Raw genomic sequence first — 17,598 nt, 5'->3', positions numbered from 1 at the left:
TGGAGAACCTTGCAGGCCACTGCAGGGATTTGGGCTTTTACTCTGAAGTGGATGGGAAGCCACTGGTGGGATCTGAGCAGAGAAGACATGGTATAGCTGCTCTTTTAAAAAGATTACTCTGAGGGCTCCAACAGACTGTAAGGAAGAAAGGCGAAAAGTAAGGAGAGTAAAAGCAGGATTACAGCAGCTGTTTTGGTGTCTCGGAATGTGGTCTTGGTGGTGTAGGCAACGAGAAGTGATCAGATTCTGGGCTGACTGTGAAGGTGGAGTGGACACGATGGACTGATGGGGTGGAGAGGGGTAGAAGGGGAAGAGACCGGTTGAGCTGGACTGTCAGTTGTGTGGTCTGTGTGATTTGGAGGATGGCAGTGCTGCTGCTGAGGCAGGGGAGAGACAGACAGGAGGAGCATGCGAAGCATCAAAAGTAGCTTTGGGTCGGGCGCAGTGGCTCACGCCTGTAATCCCAGCACTTTGGGAGGCTGAGGCGGGCAGATCACTTGAGGCCAGGAGTTCAAGACAAGCCTGGCCAACATGGTGAAACCCTGTCTCTACTAAAAATACAAAAATTAGCCAGACGTGGTGGCAGGTGCCTGTAATCCCAGCTACTCCTGCTGAGGCAGGAGAATCGCTTGAACCCGGGAAGCGGAGGTTGCAGTGAGCCGAGATTGTGCCACTATACTCCAGCCTGGGCGACAAGAGTGAAACTCTGTCTCAAAAAAAAAAAAAAAAAAAAGGAATAAAAGAAAAAGTGGGCTTTGGATGCACGGTCTGAGATGCCACTTCGTTCTTTAGTGTCTTCAGGTGGTTCAAAATATAGGCATTTCTTCTTCATTTACAATCTAGGCTTTACATTTCCCTGATTCCTGCTTTAAGGTCATCCTGTGAAGTTAGGTATGTTGCATTTCCTTTTTTTTTTTTTTTTTCTTTTTGAGACGGAGTCTCGCTGTGTCACCCAGGCTGGAGTACAGTGGCATGATCTCGGCTCACTGCAACCTCTGCCTCCCAGGTTCAAGCAATTTTCCTGCCTCTGCCTCCTGAGTAGCTGGGATTACAGATGCCTGCCACCATGTCCAGCTAATTTTTTGTATTTTTAGTAGAGATGAGGTTTCACTGTGTTGGCCAGGCTGGTCTGGAACTCCTGACCTCGTGATCCACCTGCCTTGGCCTCCCAAAGTGCTGGGATTACAAGCATGAGCCACCGCACCCAGCCTGGTATGTTGCATTTTCATTTTTATTCAGTTCAAAATATTTTCTAATTTTATTTTTGGTTGACTCATGAATTATTTAGAAGTGTGATATCCAGTTTCAAATACTTGGGGATTTTCCAGAGATCCTTCTGTTTCTGGTTTATCATTTGATTCCACTGTGGTCAGAAAACATACTTGGTACAGCTTGCATTCTTCAAAAACATTTTTGAGACTTCATGACCTGCATTACAGGGGTGTCTAATCTTTTGGCTTCCCTAGGCCAATTTGGAAGAAGGAGAATTGTCTTGAGCCACACATAAAATACACTAACACTACCAATAGCTGATGAGCTAAAAAAATGCAAGAAACATATTATTATTATTATTATTTTTGAGACAGAGTCTCACTCTGTCACCCAGGCTGGAGTGCAGTGGCATGATTTCGGTTCACTGCAACCTCCCCCTCCAGGGTTCAAGTGATACTTGTGTCTCAGCCTCCCAAGTAGCTGGGACTACAGGCGTGCGCCACCATGCCCAGTTAATTTTTGTGTTTTTAGTAGAGACAGGGTTTCACCATATTGGCCAGGCTGGTCTCAAACTCCTGACCTCAAGTGGTCCACCCACCTCAGCCTCCCAAAGTGTCTTATAATGTTTTAAGAAAGTTTATGAATTTGCGTTGGGCTACATTCAAAGCCATCTTGGGCCACAAGTGGCCCACAGGCTGCGGATTGGATAAGCTTGGCCTAGAATATGGTCTATCTCTGTAAATGGGTCCAGATACAAGCTCAGCAATTGCTGTTCTAAAATTCTGCACCTTCTATGTTTGTTTGTTTGTTTGTTTATTTATTTATGTTTTTGAGACAGAGTCTCGCTCTGTTGCCCATGCAGGAGTGCAGTGGCACAATCTTGGCTCACTGCAACCTCTGCCTCCTGGGTTCAAGCGATTCTCCTGCCTCAGCCTCCTGAGTAGCTAGGACTACAGGTGCGTGCCACCACACCTGGCTAATTTTTGTATTTTTAGAAGAGACGGGGTTTCACCATGTTGGCCAGGCTGGTCTCGAACTCCTGACCTCAGATGGTCTGCCCACCTCAGCCTCCCAAAGTGCTGGGAATACAGCATGAGCCACCGCACCCGGCCAGCACCTTCTATGTCTATTGTTAATTGAAAAACAGTCTTGAGCTGTGCCAAGGACACCTGGGGATGAATAGAACTGTTCGGAGCATGTGCCTAACCTGTAACTGTGGCACTGCCACTGCAATGCATTGTGGGGGGTGGGCTGCCCCCACTTACATGACAACTGTGACAATCATTGCTCTGGAATAATCAGGATTCTCATTTGAGACTCCAGCTGGCTTTGATGTTTCGTTTCTAGAGACTCACCCAGCAGTGTAAGAAAATAAACAAACTCTGAGAGGCTGTGAGTTTTGAATTGCAGAGGGTAAAACCAGAGCCAAAAGTTCCAGAGAAAATATTTCAAGCTTCGGGTGTGTTTGAGGAACTGAGAAGTCACAGAATCGCTGGAAAAGAGGATGTAGTGTAAAGTAAACTCAGCTGCACAGACATATGGTCTGTTGGTGGAACTGGAGTCCGACCAGATAATGATCATCAGCGAGGCAGTGCTCTGAAGAAGCCTCTCATCCACAGGTGGGGGTCCGGGCTGCTGCAAACAGTTACGCAGGTGTGCGCTGCACAACTCAGGGCCACCGTTAACATCACACATAATGGCACGTGGCAAAAGCTCCCATTAGGTACAGCCCTGTGGCTTTACCATGTTAAATGCCTTTCGTCTTTCTGGACCAGTCACTGTGAATCTGAGTGCCTGTCAGGGCACGAACCCTGCATAGTTCCTCTGCTCCTGGCAGTGTAGCATCCCATAACTCCTCCCCAGGGCCCTGCCAGTGCCAGCTCAAAAATCTCCCTGTGGGAGGGTATGGCAGAAAGACCCTAGGGTTCATGCCCTATATAATCCCTTCCTCTTGAGTGTGAGTGGGACCTGTGACTTGCTTATAACCAGTAGAATATAGCACAGGTGACAGGATGTCACTCCCATGACTGAGTTACTATAGATACCTAGACAAGCCTCCATCTTACCAGCACACATTGGAGATTCTCCTTCCTGGCTTGATGAAATAAGGACCGTGTTATGTTATAAGTTCACCTAACAAAAAACCACTAACAAGGACCTGAGGGGGACCTTCAGTCACAGGCCAGCAAAAGCCAGGGCCCCTTGGTCACATGCCCCACCCATTCAGTCCACTGGGCTGCACTGAGCTTGTGCACCAGCTCAGCCCGTAGCTGGGCCATGTGTGCCCCAGCCTGCCTGTGTTATAGCTCCTACCCACATTTGGTGGTTCCTGAACTCTTGTCTCATGTCCAGGAAGAATGAGGTTACCCTGACCATCAAAGGATGAGGAGGGCAGATAATAACTTTATTGAGTGATGGAAAAGTTCTCAGTGGAGAGGGGATGCAAGGGTTGTCCTCCACTCTAAGTTGGGTGGTCTCTCCCTCAGTGTGGCTGGGTCTGGGCTTTTATAGGCTCAGAATGGGGAGTGTGTGCTGATTGGTTTGTGAGTATGCAAAAAAGGTTAAAACAAAGGCACTGCTCAAAGGTGGGCATGGCAGTGTAAAAAACCAATTAGGGTAGGGTAGGTTTCTGTAAAATAGGTGAAGGGTGGGGATCAATCAGAGGAAAGTGCACCAAACGGGAAGACGGGTTCTCAATCTGGTCCGTGGATTTGACTTGTAGCTTGGCTTTCAGGTTTTAAACTGTCTTTGTCTTGGAGGTAGGGTTTCACTGGGGTTCCGCCCCATCTGCCTAGGCATGTGTCTGCCTCCTGCATCTGCAAGAGGAGGATGTGACCCAGTGGACACCTGGTGACAGCCTCATGAGACCCTGCCATCTCAGAGGACATAGCTGGGCCACGCCGGGACTTCTCACCAGCCGGGAAATATGTTACCCAGCGATATAAATGAATGCAGGGGGTCTTGAGAACAACAGTCCAGTTGGAAGCAGAAAATAGGTGACTCGTCTTCAGATGGTGAACATGCTATTTGTACTTCAATTGTGTGTTTATCTGGGGTGGCTTGGGGGTGCTGGTGGAAATTACAGTAGGCAAAGTCCCTGTGGGCCACCCCAGGACCCAGCAACTAGCCCAGCAGCCTGGAGGAGTGGGAGGCATGGCTGGGTCCTGGCCTGGGGAAGGAAGGGGATATTTGCTTGGAACATGCTAGTACAATTAATTGGAATGAAAGTGTTGTCATTTTAACTTTCTGACAGTTTGGTTAGGTTAGACTTTAAAAATCGTAACGTGGCCGGGCATGGTGGTTCATGCCTATAATCCCAATGCTTTTGGGAGGCCAAAGTGGGTGGGTCACTTGAGGCCAGGAGCTTGAGACCAGCCTGGCCAACATGGCAAAACCCTGTCTTTACTAAAAAATACAAAAATTAAAGGCGGGGCGTGGTGGCTCACGCCTGTAATCCCAGCACTTTGGGAGGCCGAGGAGGGCAGATCACGAGGTCAGGAGATCGCGACCATCCTGGCTAACACGGTGAAACCTCGTCTCTACTAAAAAATGGAAAAAAATTAGCTGGGCATGGTGACAGGCGCCTGTAGTCCCAGCTACTTCGGAGGCTGAGGCAGGAGAATGGCATGAACCTGGGAGGCGGAGCTTGCAATGAGCCAAGATAGTGCCACTGCACTCCAGCCTGGGCGACAGAGCGAGACTCCGTCTCAAAAACACACACACACACACACACACACACACACACACAAAAAAACAAAAATTAGATGGGCATGGTGGTATGCGCCTGTAATTCCAGCTACTCAGAAGGCTGAGGCACAAGAATCACCTGAACCCGGGAGGCAGAGGTTGCAGTGAGCTGAGATTGTGCCAGTGCACTCCAGCCTGGGCAACAGAGCAAGACCCCGTCTCAAAAAAAACAACAAAAAAAGAGGATACACAAATTTCCTTCCTAACCAGTACCCCAGTAACTTTCCTCTGAGTCAACCAATGTTTCTGGTTTGATCTGCTAGAAAATTTCAGTGGACAAATTCGATTATTTTTATGTTCCTTTCACCTAACAGAATTTTGTGGGGTTAATTCCACATCAGTATTTACAGATCTGCGCTGTTCTTGTTAGTTCGTGATTGTCTTTTGTACTGGTGGATGCGTGGTTCCCTGCCTCACCCGCCCAGGAAAAACATTCAAATGATCTTCCAGAACAAGCTTCGGTTCAAGGTCAAGATGGTCTCAATTCATGCACAGCTGAAGCTATTGACTCTCACTTTCTGTGGTGACAAAGCCAAGTCCCCGTCAATTACACCCCAGAACCTGGAAGGCTCCTGCCGAAACCTACCCAATTGTCCCATAGAACTGATGTTTATAGGCCAGGTGCAATGGCTCACACCTGTAATCCCAGCATTTTGGGAGGCTAAGGTGCGCTTGAGGCCAGGAGTTTGAGACCAGCCTGGCCAACATGGCGAAACTCCGTCTCTACTAAAAATGCAAAAAAATAAAAAAAATTAGCCAGGTGTGGTGGTGCGCGACTGTAATCCCAGCTACTTGGGAGGCTGAGGCATGAGAATCACCTGAACCCAGGTTGCAGTGAGCCAAGACGGTGTCACTGCACCCTAGGCTGGGTAACAGAGTGAAACTGTCTCAAAACAAAACAAAACAAATCAAGACTGATGTTTATAGTTTATTTTGAGTAAACATAGAAATTACGCCTCCCAGTCTTGAAATTTGAGAAAGTTATGTTTGTCTTTTCTGAGCTCCTTTCTCAGGAGACCAAGCAGCTGGCCTCCCAGATAGTATCAAGAAGCTGAAACTCACCAGTCACTGCATTTTGACAATGAGAAGCCAAACCCCTCACCTCTGATGACTGCCTAACGGGCCACCTGCTCCCTGTTAACTGACTCCTCTTCCTCACCCCTCCCTAATTCCTGCTTTCCTGCATGTGGTTACGTTTCTGCTGTACCAACCCCTAATTGTAGTCAGTCAGGATGGATTTGAGACGTATCCCCCATCTCCTTGGCTGCAGCACCCAATTAAAGCCTTCTTCCATGGCAATAATTGTGGTTTCAGTGATGGGCGTGGCAAGCACTAGGACCTAGACCAAATTCCTGGTGTTTTGGTAACACTGCCAGCCATGCCAAAGTCCCAGTTTGCCCAAGAAGACTTGTAGGAGCAGCTTTGAGGGTTTGTAACCCTCAAAGTGGACCTCCCAAAGCACAGAAAGAGGCTGCCCCAGAGCTAGTTCTCTGCCTCCTGGAGAGAGATCCATTGCTACTTGCAAAAGATGGACTGTCCTTCCCTACCTGCCTACTTCCCCTAGCCCCCATCCCGCCCCTTTCCTGTTCCAGCCTCTGGTGGGATCAGGTGTGGGGTGCACACCTGTAACCATGGAATTCCCTGGGGAGAGCCAGAGGTATCAGTGGCTTTGGTCTTCATTCCATGGGTTTCTACTTAGAGCCTGGTGCCATCTTTTAGCTCTGGGGGTTTGGGGTCCTGGTGTTTCTCCTGATCCTTCCTAGGAAGAGCACAGGGTGTTCATAGGTTGTCATAGGCTAAGCCAGGTTGTCACAGGTTGAGCTCTGGTGCAGCTCCAGGGGTGAAGACCCATCATCTTCCTGGTGCCACCTGCCCATTCTAGAACAAAGAATCCATCAAGTATTGATCAGGGTTTCAGCAGCCAGGAGGCTGGACAGCTCCATGTGAACTCCTACCCAGCGTGTTTGGCCTTCTCAAGAAAGAGGGTCATTTTTGCAAAAGTACTTGATCAGTTTTCTCCAGTGCGTCTCTAGAAACTTTGATATTCAAATCACTGTCTTTTGAACCACCTCCACAATCATCTGTGTTGCGTTTGAATTTCAGTGTTGGGTATTTTCATTCTACAACCTACAGGGACACTGACTCACCAAACTGATGGAACAGGGACAGCCACTGTTTTTATCTTTTTAAAATAACGTTTTATTTTAGAACAGTTTGAGATTTACAGAACAGTTGCAAATAGAGTACAGAGAGCTGCCATATACGCCACACTGTTAACTCTATCACTAACATTTTATGTGAATAAGGTACATTTGTTACTATTAATAAACCACTATTCAAATGCATTATTGTTAACTAAAGCTTATATTTTATTCCTATTTCCTTAGTTTTTTCCTAATATTCTTTTTATATTCAGGAGCCCATCCAGGATACCACATGACATTCAGTTGTCATGTTTCCTTGAGTTCCTCTTGGCTGTGACAGTTTTTCAGACTTCTTTTGTTTTTATGATCTTGACAGTTTTGAGGAGTGCTGGCATATATATATATTTATATATATATAAATATATACATAAATATATATAAATATATATATAAATATATATATATATAAATTTTTTTTTTTGAGACAGGGTCTCACTCTGTCATCCAGGCTGGAATGCAATGGAGTAATCTTGGCTCACTGCAACCTCCGCCTCCAGGGCTTAGGTGATCCACCTCAGCCTCCCGAGTAGCTAAGACTACAAGCACACATTACCACACCCGGTTAATTTTTGTACTTTTTGTAGATATGGGGTTTCACCATGTTACCAAGGCTGGTCTCAAACCCCTGAGCTCAAGCAATCTGCCCGCCTCGGCCTCCCAAAGGGCTGGGATTACAGGCGTGAGCCACTGCACCTGGCCTTTTTACTTTCTTTTTCTTTCTGCCTCAGCAGCTGCACAGAAATACTCTCTTGATGGAGTCATTTGATGCAAAAAAGTTTTAAGTTTTGATGAAGTCCAATTTATCTATTTGTTCCTTTTGTGGCTTGTGCTTGTGGTTTCATACTTAAGAAACCATTGCCTGACCCAAGGTCATGAAGATTTATACCTATGTTTCCTTCTAAGAGTTTTAAATTTACATCTAGGCCTTTGACCCATTTCAAGTTAATTTTCACATATGGTGTGAGGTAGAATATACATTCTTGACAGGTGAGGTGGCTCACGCTTATAATCCCAGCACTTTGGGAGGCCGAGGTGGGTGGATCATTTGAGTCCAGGAGTTTGAGACCAACCTGGCCAACATGGTGAAACCCCATCTCTACTAAAAATACAAAAAAATTAGCCTGATCAAAAGAGACTCCTTCCCTGCAAAATGACTACAGACTGGCTTATGAATATACATGCGAAAATACTCAAGAAAACAGGGGCCTTTTGTGCATAAGTTCCTAAACTTGCGGGGGCAGACTGCTGTTATGAAAAGTGTCATAACTTATACATGGGCCACAGGCCTGTGCAGTAATTCACCAAAGAAGACTTCCTATGGCCACACCCGTGGGGAAAACATTGGCCTTGCTGTAATCAGATGTGTGTAATGAAAACTGCAGTTGAGAGCATCTTTTCCTGATCCAGCTGTTAAAGTTAATACCCAGTTCTGGCTAAAGTTCTGGCTAAAGTACTGGAGTAAGCAGAAACTTGCATCAATGCTGGTGTGTCGGGGAGATGCAAACATGCGCGAGGGATCTGGCAACAGCTACACAGAGCCTAGGGATCTCCTTGACCCAAATATTCTATTTCTAAACATTTGTATTATGGAAGTGCACATCAGAGCGTTATTTATAAATAGCAATAAACAAAACAGGCCAGGCACGGTGGCTCACACCTGTAATCCCAGCACTTTGGGAGTCCAAGGCGGGTGGATCGCTTGAGGTCAGGAGTTGGAAACCAGCCTGGCCAAGAAGGTGAAACCCTGTCTCTACTAAAAATACGAAAGTTAGCCGGGCGTGGTGGCAGGCGCCTATAATCCCAGCTACTTGGGAGGCTGAGGCAGAAGAATTGCATGAACCCGGGAGGCGGAGGTTGCAGTGAGCCGAGATAGTGCCACTGCACTCCAGCCAGGGTGACAGAGTGAGACTCTGTCTCAAAAAAAAAAAAATGTAATTAATAAAAATGTAAACAAACAGATGAAACCCCTGCCCTTCAGAGCTTATAAAAAATGTGTAGTCATTTTCTAAAAAAAGTAATTTTTAAATTGATAAAGCCATTTACAAAAGAGTATGAGGCCATTTTAATTAATTAATTAATTATTATTATTATTTTTGAAACAGAGTCTCCCTCTGTTGCCCAGGCTGCAGTGCAGTGTCACAATCTTGGCTCACTGCAAATTCTGCCTCCTGGGTTCCAGCGATTCTCTCACCTCAGCCTCCTGAGTAGATGGGACTACAGGCGTGCACCACCAGACCCAGCTAATTTTTGTATTTTTAGTAGAGACGGGGTTTCATCATATTGGCTAGGTTGGTCTCGAACTCCTGAACTCAAGTGATCTGCCCACTTCAGCCTCCCAGAGTGCTGGGATTACAGGTGTAGCCACCGCGCCCAGCAAGCCCTTTTTTTTTTTTTTTTTAAATACAAGCATCTATCTATCATCTATGTACTTAAGTATAAATTAATGCCAAAATGTATGTTAAAGATTATCTGAATGGTTGGAATTAAGACTGTTTGTTTACCTGTATTTGCTTTTTATTCTTTTTGTTTTGTTTTGTTTTTTGAGACCGAGTTTCGCTCTGTCTGCACTGGAGTGCAATGGCGCAATCTCGGCTCACTGCAACCTCGGCTTCCAGGGTTCAAACGATTCTCCTGCCTCAGCCTCCCGCGTAGCTGGGATTACAGGCTACACGGCGCATGCCACCATGCCCAGGTAATTTTTGTGTTTTTAGTAGAGACGAGGTTTCACCATGTTGGCCAGTCTGGTCTCGATCTCCTGACCTCGTGATCTCCCCGCCTTGGCTCCCAAAGTACTGGGATTACAAGTGTGAGCCACCACGCCCGGCCTTTTTTTACCTATGTTTTCTACAATGTACTTGTATAATAAAAGAAGGTGACAAGAAATAGGGGGAAATTGGTAACAAGCTTCATGTCTAACAATAGAGGATTGGCTGATGAAGTGTATGTCACATTTATTTACAATTAATGACGCCAATGAATAGTTTTTTTCAGTACAACGTGCTAGCCATTAGATGTTCTTTGGCTGTTCTGTGCTGTACATGTGACTATGCTTTTTGTTTAAAAGAAAAGGAGAAAAAGGAAAGGAAAGGGAAAAAAAGGAGAAGAGAGAGAAAAGAAAAGAAAAGAAAAGAAGAAAAACAAAAGATAGAAAAAAAGGGAGGGGAGTAAGAGCAGGAGAAGTCATGGCGTCCTGGGCGGGGCTGCCGGGCTCGCTCCCCGCAGGGCCCTCGTGGCTCCCCTGGCTCGCGCGCGCCCCTAGCGGGCGTCTGGGGTCCTGCGGGCCGTGCGGTCCCGTGTCATCGCGCTGGGCAGCCCCGGGTCCGCTGGGCAGCCCCGGGTCCACAGGGCAAGCTGCGCCCCTGTTTTCTTTCCAGGGTCCCCTGCCCTCCAGCGAGCCTAGTTGAGCCCCAGCTGGACTCCAAGTCAAGCCTCTGCAGCCAGGTGTCCGCCAGATGTCTTCCAAGGCCAGCAAGGGAACCGCCTGGGCACGCGTCAGTCTGGCCTGTTTCCTGATCCAGAAAATTATTTTCAGCTGCGCGTGACCTTCCACGGGGCCAGGACTGGAAAACTAGACAGCAGTGATCTTTTTAAAACCGTGGAATCTATGAACTGGGAAAGTCCCCTCCAAACTCGTCAACAGGAATTCACTGCTTATTGGTACCAGTTTGGGAAATCATTGTTTTTTAATTAAAAATTGGGGGGCTGGGAGGAAAGGAGGGTCCCCTGGCAGTCTTGGGTGGGCTGCAGGGCTGCAGGAACGTGACAGCAGGGGCAGTGGGGCTGTGGGAGGGTGCTCTGCCCGTGGGGCCAGCTTGTGATGGGCTGGGGACTGAGCTGTGCTCTGGGGACACACAGAGATTCCTCCCTCAGCTGGGTGGCCTTATGTTCCCAGGGTTTTCCCACAACTTGTCCTGGCTGGGGGGCTGAGCTTGCCAGCCTTCCTGGGGAACAGCGGGCCAGGGCAGGACTCCATCCCCAGGAAGCACAGGTGACGCTTACAAAACAGGTGCAGGACTTGCAGCCACAGCTCTCCTTTCAGCAAACCCTGCTGAGAGGCAGAGCGGAGGAAACAGGAGGTGCCCCAGTTTCTTCTCCCGGGTAAGACTTAGAGCTGTCCTTGAACCTGATGGGCCAGAGAGAGTGCTGAGGAGAACCAGAGCATCCCGTGGGGCTCCCTGGGCTGGGCTCTGCCAGGTGGGTTTCCCAGGAGATCGGCCATGACAGCTGCTGTGTTGGGCACTCCTCCAGGGCAGGGGTGGCCCTGGGAGAACTTGGGCAGGAGGGGGCATGAGTCACACAGAGGGTGGCCCACTGGGTTTATGGTACCCGGAGTTGCAAACACTCAGGTGTGAGTCACCTGAGTGCACACATGGCTGGAGGCAGACAGCCTCCCTTGCTCTCCCCTCCTCCAATCCCAGCTCCTGATGGTTGTACCCTCTCCTGTACTGAGGGCAGCAGAGACTCATTAGCGAACTGGGGGCCCTGGAGTCAGAGAGCTGGCTTCCAATTCTGGCTCTAGTACCCGCCTCAGGGACACTGGGCATGTGTTGTCACCTGCCTGTGCTTCAATCTCCTTAACTGCAAAATGGACAGAACCTCCAGGCTGATGAAGACTAGGAGAGCAGAGGTCAGGGATGGGCCCCTTCATAGGGGCTCAGGGCCTTTCTGTTCCTCCATTGCTTTCTCCGGCCTGGCCCGCTGTGTGAGGCTGGCCGGCAGACATCTGTCTCTCTCTCAATTTTTTTAAATTTTTTTAGTAGGGACAGGATCTCACTGTGTTGCCCAGGCTGATCTCCTGGCCTCAGGCGATCTGCCCACTTCGACCTCCCAAAGTGCTGGGATTGCAGGGGTGGCATCTCTTGGCCTCAGGAAGCAGGCCCAGGCTGCACTCCTGCCCTTGTCCCCCACCTTCCCCGGGAGGCTGGTTTGGCGGTCCTGCCCTCTCCACCCCCACTCTCCCCCATGGGGGAACACAGGCATCAGTGGAGAGTTGCCCATTTTTCAGAAGCGGGATGACAAGCCCCTGCTGCCGTTCACCAATGCCCGTGAATGCGCCTGCTTGGGAATCCTCTTTGGAATCTCCCTGAGGTCTTCTGCCCCTCCCCGTGTCTCCCTCATTAAACCACATTTTCCCACAATGAGAACGTGCCATGATGTGCATTGATGCAAAGCAGGTCTTTATTCAATCTTGTGATGTTTCCGTAGCCAATGCCTTACTGCAGTGCCGTTTTCCATGACTTTTCACGTGAATTACAACACTTTAATTCCATTCCAGCTGAAATTGGCTGTGCTGGGTCAGGTAGAAAACCCCACTGCCCTGGGTGACACTTTTATGGTTGGGGAAGTGGCTCTTGTCCTGGCTGAGTTGTGTCCCTGCCTCAGAATGTGACTTCACATCTTGAAGTCCTAACCAGCAGTACCTCAGTATGTGACTGGGTTTGGACCCAGGGTCTTTACAGAGATGACTAAGGTTAAATGAGGTCACTGGGTGGGCCCTAACCCAATGTGACTGTGCCCTTATAAGAAGAGAAGATTAGGGCCAGGTGCAGTGGCTCATGCCTGTAATCCCAGCACTTTGGGAGGCCAATATGGGTGGATCACCTGAGGTCAAGGGTTCAAGACCAGCCTGGCCAACATGGTGAAACCCTGTCTCTATTAAAAATACAAAAATTAGCCAAGCGTGGTGGCACACATCTGTAATCCCAGCTACTTGGGAGGCTGAGGTGGGAGAATTGCTTGAACCCGGGAGGTGGGGGCTGCAGCGAGCGGAGATTGCGCCACTGCACTCCAGCCTAGGTGACTGGGCGAGACCCTGTCTCAAAAGAAAAAAAAAAGATTAGGATGCAGGCACAGAAAGACGACCATGTGAGGCAGGGAGGAAATGACAAGCCAAGAAGAGAGGCATCAGAAGGAACCAACCCTGCCGACCCCTTGATCTCAGGCTTCCAGCCTCCACAGCTGCAAGAAACGCACTTCTGTTGTTTAAGTCCCCAGCCTGTTATAGCAGCAGCTTGAGCAGACCCCCGACTGCACTGCTTTATCCTCAGCCGAGCCCGAGGAGGAGGAGACAATCCCCAAACTCGATTGTTTCCTATCATTATGATCACCGATTATTCTCCCTTTGACTCACCCGACCTTCTGTGCAGAAGGGCTGGGAACACTGAGAGACAGGAGCATTTACCCACATATGTTCACGTGCACGTGCAGCCACAGCTCCCAGCCCTGCGGTGAAAGTGAATCACTATGGCCCCGGTTAGCAGCGTTTGCCATGTGCCCGCCAGATGGCCAAGGGCTGTCTTCACTGTGAGTCCCTGAAGTGTCCATGGCCAGCCCTCTGCAGGTGATGACACTGAAGCCCAGAGGGTTGAGGAGCTTGCCTCGCCTTTCTTTCTTTCTTTTTTTTTTTTTTTTTTTGACATGGGGTCTTATTCTGTCACCCAGGCTGGAGTGCAGTGGTGTGATCATGGCTTACTGCCTCCCCAGCCCAAGCGATCCTCCCCCACAGCCTCCTGAGTAGCTGGGACTACAGGCACATGCCACCACACCCAGCTAATTTTTAAAACTTTTTTGTAGAGATGAGGTCTCACTATGTTGCCTAGGCTGGTCTCAAACTCCTGGGCTCAAGTGATCCTCCAGCCTCAGCCTCAGCCTCCCAAAGTGCATGGCCAGCCACTGTGCCCAGCCTGCCTCACCATTTTTAATCAGCACAGCCAGGATTTGGTTTCAACTAAGGCAGCTTGGTGCCATCACTTCTATGCTACAACTTTTAAAAATACTGTTTTTAAAAACATTTTATTTACATTATATACTTTCACACCTATGACCATCTGAAACTTTTTTTTTTTTGAGATGGGGTCTTGCTCTGTCACCCACACTGGAGTGCGGTGGCATGATTTTGGCTCGCTGCAGCCTCCCACCTCTGGGCTTAAGCGATCCTCCCACCTCAGCCTCCAGAGTAGCTGGGACCACAGGTGTGCGCCACCACACCTGGTTAAGTTTTTGTATTTTTGGTAGAGATGGGGTTTCGTCATGTTGCCCAGGCTGGTCTCGAACTCCTGAGCTCAAGCAATCTGCTCTCCTCAGTCTCCCAAAGTACTAGGATTACAAGTGGGAGCCATTGCACCCGGCCTGACCATTTGAACCATTTTAAAGGTGGCACTGCTTCTTGTAAGAAGAGATCTTAGGTAGCAGGGGCAGGGCTGGGATGTAGGTGCTCTCATGGCAGGATGCACTGGGGATGGAAAGCAGCTGCCACCTGTCATGGACATGCACCTCCAGTCACCCCTGTCTGCCTCCCGCCCTGCCCCCAGAAAACAGGAAGCAAATTTCCCCGGCCTCCTGCTAGAGTGTCTGTGGGGGAGCGATTCACGTGGGGGCATGAGCACTGTCCCCAGGCCCAAGGATTGTGGCTGGGGTGGGGCAGAGAGGGATGCTTTGGAGGGCTGCTCTCTTCCTGCTGTTCCTCTGCACCCCCTTCACATTTTTGTAACCCAAATAAAGATGGGCACCCATGGCCCACCTCCGCACAGGCCCAGGAAGAAAAAAAACAAAGTCAGATCCAAGTTCACTTCCTAAAATAGCCTTGAAAAGCAATTTAGGTCCTTCTTAAATTTGTTCTAGGGGGAACCAAAGTGCAATTATGTTCACAATCTAGAGAAAAATGTCTTGAAACCTCTTTCCTCTCCCGTTCTCAAGGCTCCCAGCCTACATCTGCTCTCTTCTTGCCCTTTCTCATCCCTGTCCCCACAAAATACGGGTCCTCTGGCAGGTGGCCTGCTCTTTGGAGCTCAAACACCATCCTTGGAATAGGGCATGTGACCAATGCCAAGTCATCTTTTCCATGCACACAAAATTATCAGAAAGATGAAAGGTTTGCTCAAAGTCACTCAGCTAAAAAGTGGTCCAGTCAAGATCAGAACCTGCTGGGCATCGTGGCTCATGTCTGTAATCCCAGCACTGTGGGAGGGCGAGGTGGGTGGACCACTTGTCAGGAGTTCAAGACCAGCCTGGGCAACATGGTGAAACCCCGTCCCTACTAAAAATGTAAAAATTAGCCAGGTATGGTAGTGGGCACCTGTGATCCCAGCTACTTGGGAGGCTGAGGCAGGAGAATTGCTTGAACCTGGGAGGTGGAGGTTGCAGCGAGCGGAGATTGCACCACCGCACTCCAGCCTGGGAGACAGAGCGAGACTCCGTCTAAAAAAAAAAAAAAAAAAGACTCAGAACCTGCCAAGGCTGATCTAATGCCAGGGAGTGACAGCCCAGTAATTGGGATGTGGCACCTAGATCCAGACCATAGCCTGTTGTGTTGTTATCGTTTCTGCTAGTTGTATTATGTGCTCTCCCCCTACTTGGATATGGCCTGGGGAATGTGTTCACACATACACCAAAATTGAGATCAGTTCACTCTCCTTTTTCATAATCTGCCTTTTCCAATTAACTCTACACTATGAAAAAAAATTCCCATGTACTTAATTTAAGAACTTGTTTTTCCCAGCCAGGCATGGTGGATGGCTCACGCCTGTAATCCCAGCACTTTGGGAGGCCAAGGTGGGTGAATCACTTGTGATCAGGAGTTCGAGACCAGCCTGGCCAACATGGGGAAACCCTGTCTCTACTAAAAATACAAAAATATAGCCAGGCATGGTGGTGCACACCTGTAATCCCAGCTACTGGGGAGACTGTGGCAGAAGAATCGTTTGAACCCAGGAGGTGGAGGTGGCAGTGAGTAAACCAAGATTGTGCCACTGCACTCCAAGGCCTGGGTGACAGAGTGAGACTCTGTTTCTGGAAAAAAAAAAAAAAGAACCCATTTTCCTTGTCATCTGGATTTGATTGGATTGAACAGTTTTTCCCTGTCATCTGGATTTGATTGGATTGAACAGTTTTTCCCTGTCATCTGAGTTTTAATCTGATTGACAGTCCTCCAGTGTTGGGCACTGAGGGTGTTTCCACCCTTTGCTCTTATAAATAACTCCAGGTGAAGATCTTTCCCTCCTGTCCTTTTGCACATCTTTAATTATGTCCTTGGGATATATTCTTAGAAGGGAAATTACCGGGAATAAGCATTTTAAGACTTTTGGTACATATTTCCAACTTGGCCTCCAGAAAGATGGTACCATTATCTATCTATCTATCTATCTATCTATCTATCTATCTATCTATCTATCTACCTATCGATCTATCCATCTATCTATCTGATGGAGTCTCTCTGTCTCCCAGGCTGGAGTGCAGTGGTGTGATCTCAGCTCAAAGCAACCTTCGCCTCCCAGATTCAAGTGATTCTCCTGCCTCAGCCTCCAGCGTGGTTAGGATTACAGGCTCGTGCCACCACGCTTGGCTAATTTTTTTGGATTTTTAGTAGAGACTGGGGGTTTCACCAAGTTGGTCAGGCTGGTCTGGAACTCCTGACCTCAAATGATCCCCCCACCCCGACTCCCAGCCTCCCAAAGTGCTGGGATTACAGGCGTGAGCCACCGTGCCCAGCCTAGTTTTCATTTCTGACAAACAAGAGGCAGATTGCATCTCCAGAGGCCTCAGGGCTTTCTCTCCGGCAGGAGTGACCTGTTCCCAGGCTCAGGCTCATTGTGCATTCTGGTGCTGCCTCTGCCCCTCCGCTCCCAGGCTGTCTGTGGCCTCCTTAGTAGCAAATCCAACAAGGATGTCCTTTCTTTGAAGATTTTTCCAATCCAGAGCTGCTTCTTGGTTTACAAGAAACCCTGTCCCCAGAGCAATTTTATTTCTGGGAGCTCATTAAGACAAACATTAAGTGACGTACTTGGGCAATTCCATTTCCCATGCTAAATTCCATATTTTTCCCTTGCTTTTTAAAGCTTTTTTGACTTCCAATTCATTTTTTTCCTATGGATTTCTGTGACATTTTATGACATGGATTTTTATGACAAGCTCTGGATAAGAGAGTGTTTCTCCAGCTCAGGACACAATAAAGCCACTCAATCTCATTTCTTTTAATTAAAATTGGCTTTGGAGGCCGAGTGTGGTGGCTCACACCTGTAATGCCAGCACTTTGGGAGGCCAAGGCGGGCAGATCACCTGAGCTCAAGAGTTTGAGACCAGCCTGGCCAACATGGCGAAACTCCGTCTCTACTAAAAATACAAAAATTAGCTGGGCATGGTGGCACATGCCTGTAATTCCAGCTACTCCGGAGGCTGAGGCAGGAGATTGCTTGAACCTGGTAGGTGGAGGTTGCAGTGAGTCGAGATCACGCCACTGCACTCCAGCCTGGGCGACAGAGTAAGACTCTTTCTCAAAAAAAAAAAAAATTAATTAAAAAAAAGAACAAAATACCCCCCCAAAAGCAAAAATCAAACACACACACACACACACACACACACACACACACACACACACCCCTGCCACTGGTTTCCCAGTCCACTTAGTAGAGACCCCAGGCCCTCCCTGTGTCAACACTGC

At 48.5% G+C, this 17,598-nt stretch overlaps 1 long non-coding RNA gene across 1 annotated transcript; it reads left to right on the top strand.

Moving 5' to 3' along the window:
• Positions 1–23: 23 nt before the first annotated feature.
• On the top strand, positions 24–10,823 carry LOC107973985 (uncharacterized). Its single transcript, XR_001716537.4, has 5 exons — positions 24–157; positions 2,560–2,831; positions 4,008–4,226; positions 9,779–9,855; positions 10,538–10,823. It is a non-coding gene; the product is annotated as an uncharacterized LOC107973985 (long non-coding RNA).
• Positions 10,824–17,598: the final 6,775 nt, after the last annotated feature.

This window comes from Pan troglodytes, chromosome 13 (assembly GCF_028858775.2).
Source record: "Pan troglodytes isolate AG18354 chromosome 13, NHGRI_mPanTro3-v2.0_pri, whole genome shotgun sequence".
NCBI classification, from domain to species: Eukaryota; Metazoa; Chordata; class Mammalia; order Primates; family Hominidae; genus Pan; species Pan troglodytes.
This window is presented reverse-complemented; position numbering and strand designations above follow the sequence as displayed.